Here is a 24,195-nt window from a genome sequence, read left to right as displayed (position 1 = left end):
CAGGTTCTTGTTAGCCATAAAAGGTATGGTGAACCCTTACGCTCATTTCCGAATTTCAAAAAGCATCAAGGATGATCTAAGAATTTGGGATGCTTTTTTAAATGAGTTTAATGGTTCCTCGGCCTGGCAAATGGACTTTATTAATAGTTCTCAGTTGGAATTCTTCACCGATGCAGCTGGCTCTGCTGGGTTCGGGGCTTTCTTGGATGGGCGCTGGTGCGCCCAGTCCTGGCACCCTGATTGGCTCCAGAAGGAGATACTTCAAAATCTAGTTCTGTTGGAGCTCTTTCCAGTGATTGTGTCGGTGGTTGTGTGGGAAGACATCTTTAGGAATCGTAGAATCTTAGTTCATACGGATAATAAAGGTGTCTTTTTTGCCATCAATACTCTGTCCTCTAAGTCTGATCCCGTTCTGAGGTTATTGCGTTTCCTTGTACTTCATTGTATGAACTGTAATATATGGTTGAGAGCTGAGCATATTGCAGGTAAAGAAAATAACATAGCAGATTCTTTATCTCGTTCACAGTTCAAGAGATTCCGAGAGTTGGCGCCATCAGCGGATCAACATGGCACCCCTTGCCCAGACTTCCTCTGGGGCTTAATTTGGGAATAATATTCCGGAATCTCAAGGCTTCAGTAGCGGAAAACACCTGGAGGGATTATAGGCTTTCATGGCACAAATGGTGCTCTTTCTGTCAACCATTGGGTTTGGATCCACTAGATGTATCTTCTTACGTGGCTTTGTCTTTTTTGTCCTTTCTCATTCAGTCTAATCTGTCCCCGGCTTCCATAGGTAAAATATTGGCTGGAGTTTCTTTTTTCCTTAAGTTTGCAGGCCTTCCTGCTCTTACCTCTTTCTTTCAGGTCACTCAGGTTTTGAAGGGCCTCAAAAAGTCTAGGCCCTCTTTAGATAATAGGCGTCCCATATCTATCCCCATTTTGATCGATCTTCTTCAGATCCTTCAAGATGTCTGCTCATCCAATTTCGAATCTTTGCTTTTTAAGGCTGCTTTCTCTATAGCATTCTTTGGAGCCCTTCGGTTAGGTGAGTTTACTGCAGCAAATAGAAACGCTTTTTCATTTCTCCGTTTTTCTCATGTTCAGTTTGACGTCGGTTCTGTCCGTCTGTTTTTGTCCAGATCAAAGTCCTCTCAGGTTGGCCAGTGGTTTTCTTTATCCAGTTCTCCTAATGAGGCTATCTGTCCCGTGTTTCATGTTCGTAATTATCTTTTGGTCAGTCCATTGAGTAACGATTCCTTTTTTATTCATGAAGACTTGTCCTCTCTAACTAGGTACCAGTTCTCAGCTGTTTTGGCCTCCTGTTTGAAGCGCTTGAATTTATCTGGGTACCAATTTTCTTCCCATTCTTTCCGAATTGGCGCTGCCACCACAGCTGATTCTATAGGTTTTTCAGAGAGTAAGGTTAAAAAAGTGGGCAGGTGGGGCAGCAATAGATATAAGTTATATGTTCGTCCCAGTCTTCTAACTTTATGATTCTCTTTCAGATTTATCCAGGAAAATCGCTTGGGTCATAGGTCACTCCTACGTGTTCTGGGCTTACAAGCACTCCGGATCCAGATCATACTCTGCTAACCTGGGGCTTGATCCTGATTTATTTTTAATTTTATGGTCAGGTGTTAGAGGTATGCGGTGGCGCAATTTAAAAGACCACCTAGCTTATTTGTCTTCTGTCTGGCCTCAACCCCAAGTGATAGTTATCCACGTGGGGGCTAATGACTTGGGTAAATTCAACACATGGGACTTGTTATGTGAAATGAAAAGGGATCTCTATTCCATAACTCAAATGTTCCCAGGTTCAGTGTTAGTATATTCTGAGATGGTTCCCAGGCTGTTATGGTCGCCGCACGGCACCCTTTTCTACGTGGATAGAATCCGCAGACGGCTAAATAGGACGATTCATAGTTTTATGCCTTCAATTGGTGGCTCTTTCTTTCGTCATTCCGAGTTAGAGGGTTTTTTGCCTGGGTTGTTTCGGGTTGACCAAATTCATCTGTCAGGCATTGGCCTGGACATTTTTAATATGGGTATCCAGTCCATGATCGAATCAGCCACGGTGGTGGGGGGGCCTCGGCCAACAGCTTCGCGGTTGGCCCCGGCCGGTGGGGAGTAGTCGTCCAGCTTTTGCTGGATGGACAGAAATTAATTTGATTTTAAAGTTTTAAGTTTAGCCAATTTGGCCTTTTGTAATTTAATTTATTTATTGAGAAAATTTTTGTAACCCCGCCCCCACATTTTATGGATGACACCGTGGCCAATTTTACCAAAGTTAAATAAAAATGTTGTATCAAATTGTTGTTTGGTCTCCTTATTCAATACCTCTGTACTAGCCCATGTGAGGCTACGGCAGTATGCTGAGCCTGCATGGGATAGAGCAGAGGGAGAAGTGGGCTGCCGCGCTCTGGGGTAGTAACAGCCTCTGATTGGTCAGCTGCGGCAGCCCCCTTCTCTGATAGGTCCGTTCGCGTGAGGTAAAACCTGCACTGGACGAGCCTATATAAGGGAGAGGCTGAGGCGATTTGCTCAGTCACATCTCCTGACAAGCAGCATCGCCCGCCCGCCCACCCTTACCTGTCAGTTTGTCATAATAAGTCATGGGGTCGTCTGTATGGGGGGAGTAGTCGTCCAGCTTTTGCTGGATGGACAGAAATTAATTTGATTTTAAAGTTTTAAGTTTAGCCAATTTGGCCTTTTGTAATTTAATTTATTTATTGAGAAAATTTTTGTAACCCCGCCCCCACATTTTATGGATGACACCGTGGCCAATTTTACCAAAGTTAAATAAAAATGTTGTATCAAATTGTTGTTTGGTCTCCTTATTCAATACCTCTGTACTAGCCCATGAATTTTAAGAAGGGGTGTTCTTTGATCTGTTATTTTTAAAAATCAGCACTGAAAGGTTTAAAGCTGAACTTTGGACACACAGACTTTAAAATTCATAAAATATATAATTCAACTTTTTGGGCACTAAATGCCTATTCAAACCCCAATATTACCTTGCAACAGTAGTGGTAACATTATCACTATGCTGCACATAGCCCTTGCAGTGAACAGAGCTTTGGGGGACTTAGGAGGTCCACCTACTACAGGCTGCCAGCAGAAAACTACCTGGGATCAAATACAAGACCGGTCACCCTGCACAAGTAAAACTCATCACTTTATTGCAGAATATTCTTCACGGAGGCAAAGTGCAAGCGTTGTTATAAGTTAGAGTATTGCACAAACCTGATACACAGTGGACACCAAGATTCAAGTAAGAATACACCTGCCTCCTTTATTTACATATTTGTTTATTCCATATTTCAGCTTAAAAAAAACACATATTTTCTAACTAAAGATACTAACCCAGAAAACCAGGGACATTACACACTATTAGATTTTCTGCAGATTGTTGTCTTCAGATTTACAAAAACCATATAATATGAGGTCAAACCTTAAGGCCTCGTACACACGACCGAACATGTCTGCTGAAACTGGTCCGCAGACCAGTTTCAGCGGACATGTTCGGTCGTCTGTACGTCCGACCGGACAATTTTCCAGCGGATCGGACAGGTTTCCAGTGGACAAATGTTTCTTAGCATGCTAAGAAACATGTCCGCTGGAAGCCTGTCCATCGGACATGTTCGGTCGTCTGTACGACTTACCGGACATGTCCGCTCGGCCGAAAGCCCTCGCATGCGTCGAAGTGATTTGACGCATGCGTGGAAGCATTGACCTTCCAGGGTCGCGTACGTCACCGTGTCATCGTCGCGGCGACAGCGCGGCCACGTCACCGCGTATCCTGTATGCGGGGATTTTGGTTTGATGGTGTGTCCGGCGTACCGTTTTCATCGGACAGTCCGTCCGTGTGTACGAGGCCTAAGAGTTACAATTTGTATGCAATTAGGCAGGCCCTTGCACTACATTGTTTTGTTAAATCTGAAGACAAAAATCTGCAGAAAATCTAATAGTATGTATGGGGCCTAACTGGTACTCCCATTACATCATTGGGGGGGGGGGGCGGGGTGTGCAGACCATGTTGATATCAGCTTGTATCAGTGGGTTCATTGAGAAGAGTCCAAAAAATGCCTGTCTTCAAAACATCATTGCTGACATGTTACGGTCTATGTGGCACCTCTGCCACTCTGGAGCAATTGCTTATATTATGCGTCAGCTTAACAGTCCACATGGTTTTCACCTCCTGCAATCGCAATATGAAAGGTTTGTACCACTTTCTCAGTTTTACTATACATATAAACCAACTGGAATTCTTAAAGTGTAACTTTGTGTCAGGATAAAATTTAAATAATGCCTGTCATCTGTAAATCAGTAGGCACTGCATCCCTGTGTTGAAATACATACAGAAAGGTTTGAAATGGGACTTTGAAGGTGCAATAAGAACACAATAAATATCAAAAATATATTTTATTTATATCAAAAATTAGAAAAAATATATTATTTAATAGAATATAAAATCCATCTACAGCAGAAATTATATTTCCGATATGCATACAGACAAATTTCTCAATGTTTCACCATTTAGTCTGGCTTCTTCAGGAGTTTTGTCAAGCACTGCTGAAACAGAATAAATAATATAAACTCAGGATAACTTTTGTGCTCTTGCCCCTCATTCCAGCATCCAGGTGTTGGATGTTGCATTCTCCCTGTTTGTGTCCACCTGCAAGGTGATTGATATGATCAGTCACCTGTTATAAGCAAACCGTAAACTCTATCCTTTGCTTGTGATAGAGACAGTATACCTGTATTGTTCCTGTTTGTCTGCCCTGCTTTGCTAGTCTGGATTTTCCTGTGAATGACTTGGATCGGAATTTTGACTTTTCCCTGAACTCTGCCTGCCTTTTACCTGGACTGTTAATGGATTGGATATTGTACTATTCCCTGAACTCAGCCTGCATTTTACCTGGACTGTCATAGAACCACGTTATCTGTCCGCTAACCGCAAGAAGTTTGTTTGCTCTATTCGCATCTGCCTTGACGTGGTGGCCAGGCACTATAGCATTGTGTATAAGTCCTGGGGGCAACCACGTACTGGTAGGCCTGTTTGCCTTAAGGGAAAGGGGGCTGATATAGGCAAAACACACAGTAGCTAGCTATAGTGTCTGACTATGTGTGTTGGGGTAGATGTGACATTCTTGACATTTTGAGAAGCACATTTTCAAAAGGTGAGCTGTAAACATCGCAATGATTTTGTCAAAATGTTTTTAAAAAAGGTGTTTATTATGTTCTTGCCATGTGCTATCACACCGATTGCTAAGTAGAATGCTTTGCTTTCATTATAACAATCTAAGCAATCACTTAAAAAAGATGAAGTAAAAAAAAAATACAGTATATGGATGGATGAGCAAGTATTGTATCAAAAAACTTTTTTATAGGGGATGTCAATTGGATTTTTAATTTTTGACTATTTTACACAGGCAGGAAAAACAATATCTGGAGGCATTATATACACACGGAGGTCCTGATTTACTTAAGTGCATGCTCTTTTTTTTAACACAACATAAATTGTGTCAATTTATTGTTTACTGTGCAGCCATGATGGCTGCAGAGTGCAGACATTCAAAAGTGACCGTATTGGCCATATTTGACTTGCTGTATTAAGAGAAATACCCTTCACAGACCACCCACCCAAATGGCAGAGTCCGGGTCAGTTAAAACTATTTAACAATTATCTAGTTAAATCTTGTTTTGACATAGGCAGACTCCAATGCACAGCATACTAAACTAAAATAACCTAACTGAGCTGAGAAAAGCATGTGCACCTAAACATGTTAATATCTAATCTACTACATTTATCCACATTGTTAATCTTAATAAAAGCAATATCATAAATATATTTACGTCTAAAACCTTGCAAAACCTAAAGTGCAAACCTTCAGAAAGATGGGTGATACAAGCAGCTCCAACCATAACCATTGTGAACAATGGAGCTGCCATATATTCTGTATTTCTCTTTTGTGTAAATGCCCTAGAACATGATGAAACAAATCTCCGGAATGGCCTTGATCTCCAACTCATATGTGCATAATCTTATGGCAAAAGCCTGGACGGGCCTTCAGAAAGATGGACGATACAAGCAGTCCCAACCATAACCTTTGTGAACAATGTAGCTGCCACACCCTGAACATTTCCTTCATTAAAGCGGAGTTCCGGCCACAATTTCACTTTTTAAATATAAATACCCCTGTAATACACAAGCTTAATGTATTCTAGTAAAGTTAGTCTGTAAACTAAGGTCTGTTTTGTTAGGTTGTTACAGCATTTAGACTCTTTATAAAATAGAAATTGACTGGGGCCATCTTAAGTGTGTGCATCATGAAGCCAGACTGTATGACTTCCTGGATTTCAGCCTTGCAAATCTCGCACATGCTCAGTGCTGCACAAGCAGTGTTAGATCAGGTTTCAGCACCTGTGCTGTCCAAGTCACATGATTCTTTGAGACTGGGGAATGCACAGACTCCTGGAAAGTTACACCCACTACATTCCCAGGAGTCTGTGCGGTGTAGGTTAGGAAGCATTAAGCACCTAGGTGCAGGAAGTGGGAAGATTAACTATTCTGCCTAGCAACAACACTTTGAAGGCATCTAAAAAAAAAAAAAAATTCGTAAAGGACTAATGACATTTTTTTTAAAACTACTGATGTAATGTTATATTTATGGGTGGAACTTCACTTTAAGAAAGAAGAAATGGTCATTACATCAATTTAAATATAACATTTGAATTCTTGCTTGCTTGCTAACAAGCTGAAATGTACAAATAAAAGTATACATGCAGATCTCATATTAATGACTTTGTGTAGAGGACAATACTATCAGAGGAACAACCTGAGTGAAATTACATTTTTATTCCAGCACATTTCCTTTTATTTCACATCGGGCTCCGTAGCTGGAGAACAATAAAGCCTGTTTCTTCTATAATATGGCTGATATGGTCATTATGTTTCATCCTTCCTGGGCTGCAGTTTATAAAATATTTATACCCAGGATGTTCTATAGTATTTTATTCTTTAGAACTAATTCATCTGTCATGCATTTCTTATGAATATATTGTGCTTATATGTTACAAACAAGTTGATACATGTTTGGATCCCTGTGACCAAAATTGTTCCAAATATTTTAATGATTATATGATAATGTCAGTGGCTAGTAAATGTTGAGAAGCACTTCTGAATTCATAAAATCTGTTGATACAGTAAAATAAAAAATGCAGCATAGTTAAATTGTTCTACTAGCATTTTTCCAAAAGAGGACCAGCTGAGTTTACTTAATCTTTTCCATATACAAATATTAAAAATAAAATGCTATTCTTTACAGTGATAGAAATGCATTGTTGTCTCCTATATGGCACTCTGTACAATGATCTGTAATTATTTAAAGTTAAAACTATTATAAAAGCTTTTATGGAATCAGTAGAAAGTTGGACTCATCTATAGTGATCTTAAGGCTTCTTTCATTCTGAGGTGCTTTACATGCACTATAGGGCTAAAAATAGTGCCTGCAAAGCGCCTGTAAGGCACCTCTCCTGTCTCTCCAGTGTGAAAGCCCAAAGGCTTGTGCGGTGTGCTGGCACAGCACTAAAAAAAGTCCTGCAAGCAGCATCTTTAAGGCGATTTAGAAGTGGTGTATACACTGTTTCTAAAGCGCCTCTGCCCATTAAAATCAATGGGAATTGTCGCCGAAGAGGCGCTTTTAACCCTTTTTCAGCCACTAGCGGGGGTTAAAACACCCCCGTTAGTGGTCAAAAAGCACCACAAAAACGATGGTAAAGCGATGCAAAAAATAGCAGCGCTTTACCGTTGACACCCCCAACTCCCGAGTGTGAAAGTGCCCTAAGTCTGCAGTTAATCTGGGCATACATATTTTATTTAAACATAATGCATCCGTACCTTTATTTTCATCTTGGTTTTCCATTTGTCATAAAGACATCAGCCAAGAGTGACATCCATCCACAAAAAATAATAACGTTTCCAGATATAAGCTTAGTAAAGAACTATATAGCAGTGGGTTCGGGTTTACAACTTTATCCTTACAATAGGTTTAAATCATCTGGTACAGGGGGACCTTTTCTGGCCACCCTATGCCCTTTGCTTTCTCTGACTAAAATACACAATTTAAAAAGAGGGGAGGGGTACAGTAACAAAAAGATCCCAAACACAGAGCTGCTATGACCAGTGTAATCCATAGGGTATATAGATCATATTGGTATTGGTATGATCTGATTGGTAATTTCAGATGACCAAGTGCAGGGGGTACAAAGGGAAGTGTCCCTGTATCATGTGCCATTAAGTAGCAGCTTCTTGTGTTTTTCCATAAGGAATGTTTATGTTACAGCAGTTCTCCTCTGCTTTTCTGTGAGTGGTGCATGTGTTCATTAAGTTGAAGGAGGAGATTTTTATCCATCTTTGTGGACAGAAATTTTAAGTATGTATAAGTGATAGTTAAGTAATTTAAAACATTTAAATACACACAAATAATTAAATAAAAACAGTCCACCATGCTCGGTCTTGGCAGATATATACACATATACTGTATGTGAAATAGTCCCAATATAAAGTGATATAAAGTGCTCATGCTCAGTAATGGTACATCCGTGTTTCGACTGGGTGCCCCATATAGATTTTCACTCACCCCTAGGAGTTGACTAACTATCTCTAGTATGGTCATTTAAGCGTGTGGGGATACCCCTGTAGAGATCCATTTCTGGCATCTCATGCAGTGTAATGCCTCATATAGATATATAAAAATCCTCATTGCGCAATATCGTTCCAAAATCAGGAAGCTTTCCTAATGATGTCCCATTGATTGGCTGAAATGCATTTAGGCACTACTGCGTAACCGCAACACACTTCCGACCAAGCAAACACTGGGAATCAAGCAGAACTGCTGTAAGCGGTGACACCACCATTGTGGGTCGATTTCCCCTAAATAAATCACCTGCTACACACACCGGGTGCCAGGATGATAAGGCACCATTACATGTGAGTGAAATTTTATTATGGTTTTTAAAATAAACTTTTGGAAAGACATTGCGCAATGAGTATCCTTTCAGATTTTTATCTACCTGTATGAGGCATTACACTGCATGAAATGCCAGCAAAGGATCTCTACAGGGGTATCCCCACATGCTGGAATGACCATAGATAATTGGTCAACTCCTAAGGGTGAGTGTACATCTATGTGGGGCACCCAGTCTGAGCACATTGGAACACTGATGTACCATTACTGAGCATGAGCACTTTATATTGGGCCTGTTCCACATATATGTGTACATATCTGCAAAGACTAAGCACAGTGGACTGTTTTTTATTTATTTATCATTGTTCTATGTCATTTTTTTTTACTGCAACTGGTTCAACATTGCGCCTTTTAATATTATTTCTGTTGGCGCTTATTTTTTTTTTTTATTGTTTTACAAACAAATAATTAGCAGCAAATATGTAGCTAATAATAATCTGTAAAATTATCTAAAACTGATAATCAGGGGTGCTCATCCATTTGATGAGCGAGTTCCACTTAAGTGTTTTGGTAACCAGCCACAATGAAATGAAACGGTTTAGAATTTTGATTTTGATTTTGAACAGCATAATGAAGATTTTAAACAACAATTGGGATGGTCATCTTTCATTGGACCAATCCCCCGTTGTTTACTCACTGTTTAATCACATTACAATTTTTTTTTATTAACCAGATCACCATTAATCCCACTCTCATGCTAAGTTCTGACCAGCCAAAAAAAAGCTCAGAACCAGCGTAGCAGTCTTTACCATATGAGAGTCTTTGCAGACATCCCTTGTATACCCAAAACAAGTACTGTGAACAATCTGAACAAAGAACAAGAGACCACAGAAGTGATTGCCCTAGTAATGCAATAAATCTAAACAATTGGCTTAATAAATCTTCTTTATTAAAGGGGTTGTAAAGGTTTGTTTTTTATTTTCTAAATAGGTTCATTTAAGCTAGTGCATTGTTGGTTCACTTACCTTTTCATTCGATTTTTCTTCTAAATGTTTTTTCTTTGTTTGAATTTCTCACTTCCTGGTTCTCCTCAGTAAGCTTTCCACCATCATCTGAGCGGTGGAAAGTCAGTCAAAACAACTTACTGAACACCTTACTGAGGAGGAACAGGAAGTGAGAAATTCAGACAAAGAAAACAAAGAAAAAAAACATTTAGAAGGGAAATCGAAGGAAAAGGTAAGTGAACCAACAATGCACTAGCTTAAAGGAACCTATTTAGAAAATAAAAAACAAACCTTTACAACCCCTTTAATAAAGAAATGTTATTAAGCCAAGAAGAAATGACACATAATGCACTCACATGCTCCAAAAATGACACCAAGCTGATCACACAACTGTAAGAATGCATTTTCAGAACCCCTGTATGGATGCCACTAGAAGTAAACCTTCTCCCTGTATATTTGTGTTAGGAAAAAAAGCGAAGAATGGGGAGCTGGCTGAAGAAGGGGCTTGTATATGACAGTCATCAGAGTTATGAAGGACCGGCAATCATTCAGTGGAGTGGCGTGCACCCAAAGGAGGCTGTGCAGGTTGCCATAGGTTTGAGGTTGCAGGCCACATCAGACGGCTCCACTGGCCACAGGTTGAGCATGCCTGTACTAAATATATATATATATATATATATATATATATATTTTTTTTTTTTTTAAACTATGTAATATTTGGGATCGTTCCTGGCAACTCTGATATACCATCTAAAATTTAGCAGCATGGTGTGGGGGCTTAATGGGAACCAGACAGAGGTGGTTCTAGGCTTTGTGAGGCCCTAGGCAAATCTGGGACATGAGGCCCCATTCTCATCCATAATGGGGAAAAATAATTCAAGTGATAAAAATTAACTGTACAAATTACATGTACAGTAAAACCTTAGTTTGAGAGTAACTTGGTTTGACAGCGTTTTGCAAGACAAGCAAAATGTTTTAATACATTTTGCCTTGGTATACAAGCGATGTTTTGATATACGAGTAGCGTCATGTCACAACTGAGTATAAAAGAGAAGAGAGGCGCCTCTAAGTGTAGCAATATGGTTACGTTTAGTGAAGGTACAACATTTAGCAACTTATTGCTACACTTAGCGGTGCCCCTCTTCTCCTTTATACGCTGTAGCTCCTGCTGGATTTTACTTCTTATCCCCTTGTGGAGGCTTCCATTTGTAGCTATGAGTAAGCACTGATTGTAGTGCGAAACGTCAGCTGTATGCCCCTATCTTTGCTGTGATGTGTGGTGTTTGAATACTTTTACCAATAAAAGGAAACCGAGAAGGTTTTTCCAGAGTGCGGCTGTCCAAACATTTTTTCTACAAAGGCTTCCATTTGTAGATGGACATTTTATGGTTCACATTGCAATAATCTTTTTATATGGACTATAAACCTATAAATAAATGGTTGTGGAACAAATTATTTGAATTTCCATTATTTGTTATGGGGAAATTTGCTTTGATATACAAGTGCTTTGGATTACAAGCATGTTTCAAGAACGAATTATGCTCCCAATCTAAGATTCGACTGTATAAACATTTGTGGTGCTGTGTGATAGGTTAAAGCGGTAGTAAAGCCTGCTTGGTAATTTTTTCATACAGGCATGCCCTGTAAAAACAATGCTTTGATATACAAGTGGTTTGGATTACAAGCATGTTTCTTTAACAAATTATACTCGCCAACCAAGGTTTTACTGTATTAAGAGTTTTAAATTCTATGAACTATGAATTCACAGTTTATAGAATTTCCTCTAACCAATTCTTTAGGCGAGGCCCCTGTGGGGGTGAGGCCTAAGTCAACTGCTTAATTTGCCTAATTAGAGAGCCGCCTCTGGAACCAGATTTCCTACAAAAAAATAATTATTCAGTTTCAAAAAACAAGTTTGGGTATACATTTTTACTATAGTTTATTTAAAAGGTCTCCTTTATTGGATCAGACCCTCTCCCTGTCTGATTTAGGTCTGGTCCACAGAAGTGCTATGCACAAAATATAGCACTTCAGGGAATTCAAATGACATTACACTTGCCTTTCAAGTACTTTCCTGGCATAGGGGAAACACCCAAGAAAGCAATGAAAGAAAACATATGCATTATCTGATGTGAGCCAGATGCTGCACATAGCATTTGGGACTTTGTAAATGTTAAGTGCTCTTATTTATTACTTTGTAGCCCAAACAGGATCCTTACATAAGGCCAGAACCTCTGTATTGTCATATCCTCATCTTGTGAATGTTGGGCATTTTCCATTCACTTAAACCGCTTACCAGGTTAAGCATTAGAAGTCAACAAAAGCTACAGTGAAACTTATTTTGCTCAGTTAATCAATCTCACAATAACATGAAACATCTAGCACCATTATGTGGAAAAACTGTAGACAAACATAATTCTTTTTTATTATTGAAAGGACTAGAGATTGCGCTCTTAAAGCAATTCCAGTTTTTTGACTATTATGCATCAAACTTTAAGACAAAGCAACACCAGCTGCAATACCTGCCTTCTCTCTGGCACTGTACCCCACAAACTCACCACACTGAGGTTCAGTGCCTCTCTTCTTCCAGGCTGATTTAGGGCCAACATGATCTAACCCACTTCATGTGAGCCCAAGACATCAAGGACATACCTCCAGAGGGCATTTCATCATGCTGCTCTCGGGTCAAAGGGTAATGCTGTGGAGAATAGCACAACATCATTAAACAAGCACTTTCTCTGCAGAATTCGGGACACTCTCTCCCCCACTGCAAAGGACAGACAAGGAGGAAGAAGAGGCCACACTAATCATGTAACTGTATTGAATACACCTTCAAAAAGAGGTAATCCAGGAGGGTTTATATGTTCATTTCAATAATCTAATCATCTGCAAGCAAAAATTAGCAAACATTTACATTTACAAATATGCAGCTGAAAGTACCAGAATGCAAAGTGAAAAACATCACTACAATGTGCAAACAATGGGGGTGTAATTTACCACAGATTTGGGCAGTCAGCAATGTCTGGTGAATTCATGTGTATTAAAATCTGCATGTATTAGGATGTTTTTCCATATATGGGTTAAGATTACAACAAGGTGAAAACTCTATACGTGGTATAGTGTGGGAGAAAATACAATTTAAAAGACCTACAACTATGTGAACCTCTTTTTTGGATAGGCTAAAAATGTATTCAGTTCTACATTATATTTATTACTCTTTTTCAGTAAACCTCTAAACTAGATTTGATCCAAACAGCTCAAAGCACACGACCGCATACATGTAAACTGAGTTTTATTTTAAGACAGTTTTGTAATTTTGACACCCCTGCCAAACAGCATAGTTCTACATTGCATTTAAAGTGACTATATTACTAAAATAAAAGTGTACAATAAGGTAGCTTCTGAAAGAAAGATAGTAAATACTCACCCTTTCTAATTTCTGTGCCCCCAGTCTCTGTAGTAGCAAGTAAAAATGCAAAATCAGGAATTCAACATTTCTGGGAGTTTCAATTTCATGATCAGGTTGTGTTCTATGGTTCTTGCCAATTACAAGCTCTTATCCATTGGACGCAGTGGTTTAAACTTTTGACTACTATGTCACTACTGTGTCCTATAGTAGAGAACTAGGCAATCACCAATCATGCAAATGTCTGATTGTCCTGCAGTTTCTTTTCATTACTTCTGAAATCAGTGTTGCAAGCAGCAAAATATGTGAGTATTCTATTGGGTTGATTTACTAAAGGCAAATAGACTGAGCTTGCAAGTGCAGTTGTACCTACTTTCACCAGAGCTTAATGCATGTGGTGAAGCTTCAGATGCAAGTACAATAATATTATTATTTTTTTGCTTGCACACTATGGGTGATGATAATCAGCAGAGCTTCGCCATATTTACTAAAACTAAGTTCTAGGGAAAATTAGTTTAGTAAATGAACCCCCTTCTTTGCAGGAGCCACTTTATTGTAGAGCTTCTTTGGGCTATGCAGCCTGTTGCAGAACTTGCCCCATACTGTAACTGGAGAATGAAGCAGCAGCAACAGGACACTGATGAGATTATTTATGTGATTCCTGTAAGCATATTTTTTGTAAGGATAAATAAGTATTCTTAATTGGCTTAGAATCGTGACCATCCCTCTTCCAACAATTGTGCTCAGCAGAAGACTACAGAGGGTCTATATAAATTAGTTAATTAAAATAATTGAATGTAATAAATACATAACTAGACTAAATAGAATATTATTTATATATTACTGGAGTTTGACCCTAAAGCAGTTCATATTATATGTGTTTTCTTAGAACCCTCTAATTGTTCCCTTTGGAAATAAAAATTATGATAACCAGAATATTGTACTCCCACGCATGATACTGTCATGTCGTTAGAGTCCGAGGGGATGGGGGTTCATAATAGAAGTGGTCAATAAATCAATGGAAACTTCTTGCCACCAATGTACCGCTATTGACTTTGCCTCAGTGAATATACAGCCTAATGTCTTTTCTTACAGTGATAACCTTTATAGACAATACTAATAATATATATGTTTAAGCACAACAGAAGTAGATGAGCATAGAATTGTATAATGTTACGCTTTAAACTAAAATGTGCAGGACAGACTCTTCCCACTGAACTCACTACTCTATCTCCTTTTATTCCTTGTATTTCACCTATAGCTGAAGCTGTTTTCCCCCATTATTCCACTTCTTAAAAATTAACAAATTTTTTATTTGCAGTGAATTTTCTCTATTTATAAAATGGCTAAAATAATGTAATCTAGTCTTACCGCCTAAATTTTGCCATTACCATTGTGGGTACATTGTTATTTTCAATGAAGTGCATATCCAATTTTTTTTCCCTTCTTTTCTTTATTCTACTGTTTTTTCCATTTCTGTTTATTTACATATCACTGTTTTTCTATGCTTTTTTCAGTTCCATATATCCTTCTCTGCTTGCCATTTCACATGTAAATAAATTGACAGCAAACTCAGCAGGGATCAATGTTGAAAATTTAGATTTTTAAGGGTATAAGTCACACTGGACTGACTTGATCAGTCATTGTTTGAAGATAGGAGTTCAAAGAGGCAGAAAGAAAGGGTTTCCTTCCCAAGATTAGTGCTTTTTTAGGGAGGATGGTGTGCCCTGTTGGGATCTGGGCTACTGCCTCTTGGTGCCGCCTGATGGTCGCTTCCCTATAAGGTCAAGAAAAGAGAGTGTAAAGGAGCGCCCGGTGTACAGTATATATGAATATAAAAATGTTTTAAGAGTACAGATGATAGGATAAAGCCAATAGATGGACAAAAGACTCCCCCTTTCTTAGGGCTGTTCAGAAGATAAAAAGCTAAAAAAAATCATTTGTGTAGAAGAATATATAAATGAATGGAACTGGTAACTAACAGTAGGAAAACTAATAACATGTGCACATAAAAAAACTTCTAATGCCACGTACACACGATCGGTTCATCCAATGATAATGGACCGATGGATTTTTTCATCATATATCCGATGAAGCTGACTTTCATCAATCTTGCCTAAACACCATCAGTTAAAAATCTGTTAAAAATCTGTGTTAGAACGCGGTGACGTAAAACACTACGACGTGCTGAGAAAAATTAAGTTCAATGCTTCCGAGCCTAGGGCAGCACTTTGCAAGGGGGCAGCAAAAAAAGAGTCCCTGCTGGCTTGCACTACACTGTTAGGCAAATTAGTCTAGCGACCCCATAAAGCGGATGCTCTGCTTCCACCCGGAATTCCGCAACTGTCTGTGTGAGGGGGAGGCGCTTCTAATTTTGACTGTCCTATCATCCTGGCCCACAAACCTTCCTCACTGTGCTATGTTTCTGTTGCACCATTGGCATGGTTATATTTTCTTAGTCCTCTCAATAAAATTATCAGAAATTTGTGCTTAAAGTAGAACTATAATCAACACTTTTTGTTTCATTTTAGATAGAGTAAGGGAGGGTTATAGCCCCTGTCAGTTTATTTTTTACCATCACTGTCCAATTGCGGAGATTTCCCTTCACTTCCTGCCCCATAGCCAAACAGGAAGTGAGATAAAAACTATGCAAATTAAGGGAATCCATTGCCCACCCCAGGGCCCTCAGAACAAGTGTCCCTTCCCCCCAAAAATTTCAGGGAGGGTCTTAAAAAACAGGGTGTGGCCTTGACAGGAAGGGTGGGTCATATTTAAATTAGGAGGAGCAGAAGTTTAGTCAGGCCTAGGGCAGCACAAATCCTAAATATTCTACTGGTGACCAATGACAGTTTTCTGGCACTGATAGCAAGAACCGGTGGAAAGATGGCGGGGATACAGTGGTCTGGCTAGGGGAATGTGTGTGGAAACACTTTAGTCAGTGATGACAGCTGTCAGACGAGGAGTATCCGGCTGTCAGAGTCTGCCGCAAGTGTATCTGGGGACTGATCCTGGCGGCTTAAAGGAATGCAGTCCGGAAGTGGATGTACATTGCGGCTGTGTTAGGAGGAGAAACTAGGAATATGGAAATTGAGGGTGTAGGTTGATGGGGGAGGACAGTGAAGAGGTAAAGATGAAGAGGTGAAGATTGTCCGAATCCTGACTGGAGCTTCAGAGTCAGCATTGAGTTAGGCAGTTTGGCGCCTGGGCTTTTGAATTTGACAGATGGGATTGGCTGTGGATCAACAGATGTGGGGGCTGGCTAGGTGCTCAAGATGGGTCTAGGTAAATATTTTGCATAGAGGGGGGTAAAAAAGAGAAAGAGAGTCCCTCACAGGGCTCCGTGGGGAGCAGGTACACATGTGTTATAGATGGATGTTGCCACTGGATTATGTATAGGACAGGAATTGGGAGTGAAGTCCAAACTCCTTGGAGTATGGAACATGAATAAAGTGTAATAATGATATTGGGTACATATGCTGACAACCTATGATCATTATTGGATGAGATTCACTGCTTAACGATCGGATTTGTTTGAGCTGCGCATTTGGAGTGAGAATTTTGACTACACGCTTTTAGTGATCCTCTGTCATAAGGGATCATGGCAATTTGGTAAGGAGTAATTTCTACTGATTGGTGGAGGATTCATCACATTTTTGGACATGTTAATTCATCAGCTTATGGATTTTTGCACAGAGCACTGGTGTTCATCATCTGTTGTTTAATTACTCAAGCACTTATGGACTATATCATTTAGTTTTTTAGTTTTTCTATTTTTATTTTTCACTTATTGGCTACCAATATATTTTTTATTCTACTAACCGGCATCAGATTGTTTGCAAATACGGTAACTGATACATCTATAACATTGGATATATCAGTTTTATTATTATTTATGTTACTAGTCACATATTAGTTTATTACTAGCCTGATTTTGGTATTTATCATTTTGGTGATTGAATTCCTCAAATCAATACCCATACCACATGGTTAGGGGGTCAGCGCGATTAAATTTTCTTTCTATGTTTTTTCTGTACCAATTGTTTACATGTTAATCGCAGCTCCCAACTGAATAAGCTGCGTTTTAGTTTTACAGTTGTTCTTTCCTTTAGAACTTCTAGTGCAGTTTCTTCAATTGTTTCCATATTTATATATTGTACATGTGTGATTTGATGACATAGAGAAACTGCTAATCTGTGAACTTTTTCTGCCTATTTTATATATTGCTGTATGTTCCAAGCCAAAAAAGGTATATGAACTTAGGTTTTCTAAAAATTCAAATGCTGTTATGCTGAAGAGTTTTGCAGTCAGTGCTGTATTCTGGTTGACACAGAAAACTAGAAAAATCCATCAGCTAAGGCACACACTGGATAAGCAACATTCCTCAAATAATCCAGTCAATTAAAAATTGATTTTTGTTCTAGGCAGCATGGCGGTAATGTAGTGGGAAGTGGGTATATGCATTACCAACAGAGCTCCCATCAGTTAAGTGATATTTAGGTGATATTCTATCATGGGTGAAAGCAATGCAGTTGATGATCTTTGCTGCTGAAGAAGCTAAATTGAAGTGTCAGATACTAGAATTGCATTTTATTTCTAATATGTTGCCCTGCCACTGTGGTGGAAGCTTTGTGTAGTCCGTGAAAACAAAGGGACAAAAGTGTTAAATCTAGCAAAACCTATTGCTTTGGGAAAAGATTACACTTAAAACACAGCTTTTAAAACATTCTGTATTTTTTTTAAATACATTAGAGTACAGGAAGGATTTTATTTTCCTGGGAGTCTTTGACTTGAAAAAAGCATAATATACTCACATGCAAGTTGTCACATTTTATTTCCTTATATAGACTGTGTTTACTGATCTCCTCATTATTGCCATTGATAATATATGAACTGTGTAGCAATAAACATATGTTAAATTATGATAAACAATGTTTATTGCACTTTTCAAGTCACATTAATATATGCCAGTGCTATTACAAGTATTGTTAATAATAACGACACCACAAAACAACTTCACTCCTTAGTTATTTCCTGCCTTGCCTATTGCAAAATACTAACTACAACATACAAGGCTGTCCACAACATTGCCCCCCTGCTATATCACCAATCTCATTTGTGGATATTGCTCGAATCATCCTCTCCGCTCCTCCCAAGACCTCCTGCTCTCTAGCTCCCTTGTTACCTCCTCCCATTCTTGCCTCCAGGACTTCTCCAAAGCCTCTCCCATCCACTGGAACTCCCTGCCTCAGTATTTACAATCAGCCCTTACCCTGTCTGCTTTTAGATGGTCCTTGAAAACTCAGGGAAGCCTACCCCACCTTCACCTAAAAACTGTACTCAAGTCACCTCCAGCAGATCATTCCTTGCAGCTACTACCTTTTGTATCACTTCCCCTTTCCTTCTTTCCTTTAGATTGTAAGCTCCATGAGCAGGGCCCTCCTATTCCTTCTGAATTGAACTGCATGGTAATCGTACTGTCCCCCTACACAGTGATGCATAAACTATAATAATAATAATAATAATAATAATAATAATAATAATAATAATAATAATAATATAACTATATCTTTCCTTCTGGAAAAAAGAGAAGACTTAAAGAACATCTATTGCAAAAATATTATAGAATTTTGTGGATACAAACTATAACATAACAAGGGGTTGTTTGAGACATTATTTCAGTGTTTACCATAATGTAAAACATGTATATGGGTATTAAATTAAAAAAAAATGTTGGTGCCAACATAATTGCAAGGGATAGTTTCCTGAAATTGGGCCTTAAATTATATCACTTCACACAGAATTAAATGTGAATATATTTATGCTTATAGTGTGTTTACATAGCCCTGGTATAATGAATTGTTTGTCATCTGATTGTTTAGTATCTGATAATTATCACATTATCAAAAACAATCCAGGTCTAAAGTACTTACCTTAGCTAGAATTTTGCCAGTCATCACCTTGACCTAATATGGCCAGTTCCACATATGTTAAAGTGATTGTAACCCCTTTACAACCACGTTATGCTACAGGTAAACCTATATTAAGGCTTTCATGTAGTTACCCAAAATATCTCCTAAACCAGTTGAGAAGATATCCCCTGTCACCTGCATGTGCAATGTCATCATCACATGTGCACTGGGGCAAACTGAAGCAATGGCACCTATGTGCCGTTGCTTCTGTCCGTATGCTGTTACCAGCGGCTCCTGCGCTAATGCGTGGGAGTGACATCATTGCAGCTCCCGCCAATCACAGCGCCATAGCCGCAATGCCCGGAAGTAACCCCCGTGAGAGATGTTGGCGGCCAAAAAGGGAACACTGCGGGGGCTTCGATCTGAGGTAAGTAATACATAATGAGCTAGTATGCTATGCATACTAGCTCATTATGCCTTTGTCTTGTAGTTTTTTTTTTATTTGGGTTTACAACTACTTTAAACTATTATCTTCATGTTTAAAGATTTATATGTATTGTTTGTTAACATGTAGATAGGTTACTAGAATATGTTTAAAACTATATTTGTAACTTAGATTTAATTTGTAATAATCTTTACAACTATTTTTATTAGACCGATATTATTTGTATTATTATTATTATTATTATTATTATTATTATTATTATTATTATTATTATTATTATTATTATCATCATTATTCCAGTACTGTAAACATCTGGCTATATCATAAATGTTATTGTATGTAACAGAATGCTGTCAAAATTGTGTATAAACCTTGAATATAGATATGTTTGTTGGGACTTTTAAAGTCCACTTGCAATAAAATTACAAAAATTAAAACTTTATTGATAAAAGTTCAGAAAATATTCACAGATAGATCAGTGAAATATACCAACAATAAGTGCATATCTGTTTTTTCTGCCTTATTCTGCCTTACTATAACCTCTATTTATAAGTGCACTTCAGACCCGTCTTCTATATAGCGGTTATAGTAAGGCTTGCCTTAAAAAAGCCTACAAGAGAACTAAACAGAAAGACAGAAGGAATTTAATCCAATCAGGAAAAACTGTTAAAAAATAACAAAATGTATGTCTTATTACAAGATTTGTAGGGGAACATAAAAAGATTTGTAGCATAGTTCAGAAATACTGGCATTTACTTGCTACAGATGAGGTTTTGTCTATATATGTGGGTAAAAACCCTCAAATTACCTATTGTAAATCGAGGTCCCTAAAAGACCAATTGGTACATAGTCATTTAAATCCTAGAGCAAAAACAATACGTAAAGGCACTTACTCTTGTGGGAGATGTGACTTCTGTGGTCTTCTCGTGAATACCGCAGTGGTGACTCTGCCTAACGGCCATATTTATAAACCAAATTGTTTTGCCACTTGTAAAATGGTTGGTGTAGTTTACTACATGAGATGTGAATGTAATGCATTTTATGTGGGTAAAACCTAAAGACCACTTTTTCACAGAATAAGAGATCATGTCACCCCTTTGAATAAAAATAAGATGGAAACACCAATCAGTAGGCACATGGGGCTGTTTCATGCCTTTGATGCTTCTAAAATGAAATGTTTTGCACTAGAACATGTACCAGATTTTGATAGGGGTGGAGACATAGATAGAGTACTTCTCCAACGAGAATCTAAATGGATACATACCTTATCTACTACTATCCATCCAGGCCTTAATGAATCTCTGAGCTTCAAGCCATTTCTATAGGGATATAGCCATTGTAAATAGAGAATTCTTATTTCTCATTGTACATTTTGCTTTTTCAGTTTTTAATTTTGTATTTAGGTCAAGTGTAAACAGACTGAATGACGTTTAAATATCACTGATGCCTGATTTAAATTGTTAGTAGAACCATGTTTATCAATTGATAATTGTTAATGAATGTTAGAACTGATGAGCTATTCCCCAGGATATGACTATAGGTCAACCTGAGGGGAATCATATCTTACAATATTTGTTCGATATAGTAGTGTTTGTGGAATGATGGGGGATTAGATGTATCATAAGGACACCCAAGGCGTGTTTCCTTTTGGAGAGAGCCACCTCAGCTGTTTAAATTATCTTTTTATTTTTTTAACTTGGTTTCCAAGTTGTTTGGGCATTTTTTTGCTTTTTATTTTCCATCTCTGCACCATTTTGTCACTTTTGGCATCGCTGGGCCACCGTAGGTTTTCCATACTGATGACAGGAAGTGAATCGAACAATCTTCCACTCATCTTACGGCGCATCAGGGTTGCAATTATGTCATTTCCGGTGCGTATGGCGTGAAGCGTCATTTCCTGTGTGGCGGGATCTGACGTTCAGCATTATGTGTGTCCTCAGCTTGTTTTGGCACCATTGTTTTGGTACCAAGCAAACTGGAGAGGGGTATAAGAGGAGGTTATCATCGCTTGTTGTGATGCTTGGTCTGCTGAAGGAAGGAATCTGGGAAACACTCCAGTTCCAATTAGGTAATTTTGGTTGATTTATCTAGCCCTTTTACACCACCTGCCCTTCCAATTTAGTAAGCTTTGATTCTTTTCACTCAGAGAATACCCGGAACATCATGGCAATAGCTATTAGGAAAATGTTCCTTCTTTGTTGGTTCCCCTCTCTGACTGAGTTTTTGAAGCTTTTAGGTTCCAATTTCATATGGGGCATGGGTAATACAAAGGTAGGCTCTTTGCTTTAGATCAATTTTCCTTTTTGATATCTACTGAGGGACACTTTTTTTAGATATGTTCTCTACCTTCAATACAGATGAACTTAAAGATCCTCTCAGTCTGCTTCCCCTCTCTATGATACTCCCAAATGAGCCTACACATCCTTCCATGATTAATAGTGACTTTATTCTTGAACACGCAGGTTGATACTATGATTAGTGCATAGGTTGTATCTTGTTCATTCAAGTCTGTAATGTAAAAGATCTCCTGAAGAAGCCATAAAAGGCGAAACATGTAGAGATAATTCAGATATGCACTTATTGTTAGTATATTTCATTGGAAAAAAGGTGGAAATAAGGGCCGTCTAATTCAGCCACCCCCACTGCGCGTAGCTGGAGAATATAAGTGAAACTATAGTGATATTAATAATATAAATGAATATATTAATAAATATGCATGAGCTGCTACTATAAAAAATAAAGAATCAAAAAATAATATGCAAATACAGTGCTACCTAATGTGAAAAAGGTATCAAATGTGATATTAAGCAGCGCTCAAAATAATACATGAAAAATAATAAAACAACACATATAATATTGGTTCAATGACACAGTGAAAAATATGTGAATAATCCACCCTCTATGTGAGACAATATATAAGTGTCCAAGTAGGTGCAAATGTTACACCAAAAGTAACAGGTTGGCAAAAAAGTCCATAAACTGACTATGTAAACATAAATAAAGTTCATAAATGGAGAACAGAAGAAATCCCTTCACGATCTTCAGAAAGTGCTTTCACCACACCACAGTGACTGCGTGATTCCACCACCCATCAGAAATGCAAACTCACCACAACAAATGGCCTGACACTCTCGTGTTTAGGCACACAGGCTTTTTAACTGAACCACTCCAAGATGACAGCCACATGTATAATGAAGAGAGAGAGCACAATAGTGTGATATTGCAACACAACTTTTAATAAAACACTAAAAATCTTCCAATAGATGCACTCACAAAAATAACTCTTGTCAAAAGCAGTGAATAAATCCAAAAGTAACACGGTGTAAACACAAACGAAAATTTCCTCCAGGTGAACCAGTTGTCACGGCGGACCAACGAATAGCCCAAGTTTACTCACAGCCCTGTGAAGGTGTACTGGAGCCGCTGCTCAGGTGACTGCGTTGGTGGCAAATAGACCGTTCCACGTCCGACTAGTTCAGGTTAAGGTGTGCGGTTGTGACTTAGTAACCACGCCCCGACATGTTTCATCATACTGATTTAATCATGGGGTTGCTTACCAAATGTCAGATGCCGCTATATATAGCTGCCAAGGTCACCCCCTCACTCGCGCATTGGTGCGCACCCTCCGTTTGATTACAAGCAACAGCTGAGTGGACATACGTCCCACTCAGCCGTGCTGGCGTGCGAATGACCCGCCCCGCCCCGACCAATCAGAGCGGCATCACCCTTGTGACGCCTCGGCTGGCGTCCCTCCGACGTGTCTGCACGGTGAAGGCCCCCAGTGGTGACGTCGGTGTACTACACCTAATCCCACTGCCTGTATTTAATGTGGTGTCTATCCCCAATGGTTATACTGGTGTATGACACTCATCAGACATACTTTGTACTACATACTAAAGGGATATACTTCTGAAAAAACTGACTAACAGCTTTTCGGGTGTCCCCATGACCACGAGTCACCTCCAGGTCTATACATACAAAATATGACAGTGTAAAATCAGAAACACAGAGTACAATATCTCTCACTGTTCTAGAGCGAGAGCATACTAAATGGTTGTATATATGATTATATAAAGAATATATAGAATGTATTTCATTCCAAAATCTAAAAACACATATTAAACCATAAGTATATATATAAAAATTAATTAATTAAATACATATAAATATAGTATATTTCATTGATCTATCTGTGAATATTTATGTATTAAAATTATGAACTTTTATCAATGGATGTTCTATTTTTGTAATTTTGTTGTATGTGTGCTTTAAAAGTCTCAACAAACCTATCTATATTCTATGTATCTAATAGGAATGTGGCGCCTTCAAATTAAGTTTTTCAACAATTCAGCTCATAAACCCTTTCTTCTCCTGTGTATATACCTTATTAGTATCATGACATGCACAGATTGTCAATATGCAGAATAGTCCCTGTGCATATTTACACATAATTATGTATTAC

At 38.5% G+C, this 24,195-nt stretch overlaps 1 protein-coding gene across 3 annotated transcripts in view; it reads left to right on the top strand.

Moving 5' to 3' along the window:
• The window catches only part of RBFOX1 (RNA binding fox-1 homolog 1), a 1,331,074-nt gene that overhangs the window by 198,464 nt on the left and 1,108,415 nt on the right, over positions 1-24,195 (top strand). The gene's annotated exons all lie outside the window — the stretch shown is intronic.

This window comes from Rana temporaria, chromosome 6, assembly GCF_905171775.1.
Source record: "Rana temporaria chromosome 6, aRanTem1.1, whole genome shotgun sequence".
NCBI classification, from domain to species: Eukaryota; Metazoa; Chordata; class Amphibia; order Anura; family Ranidae; genus Rana; species Rana temporaria.
This window is presented reverse-complemented; position numbering and strand designations above follow the sequence as displayed.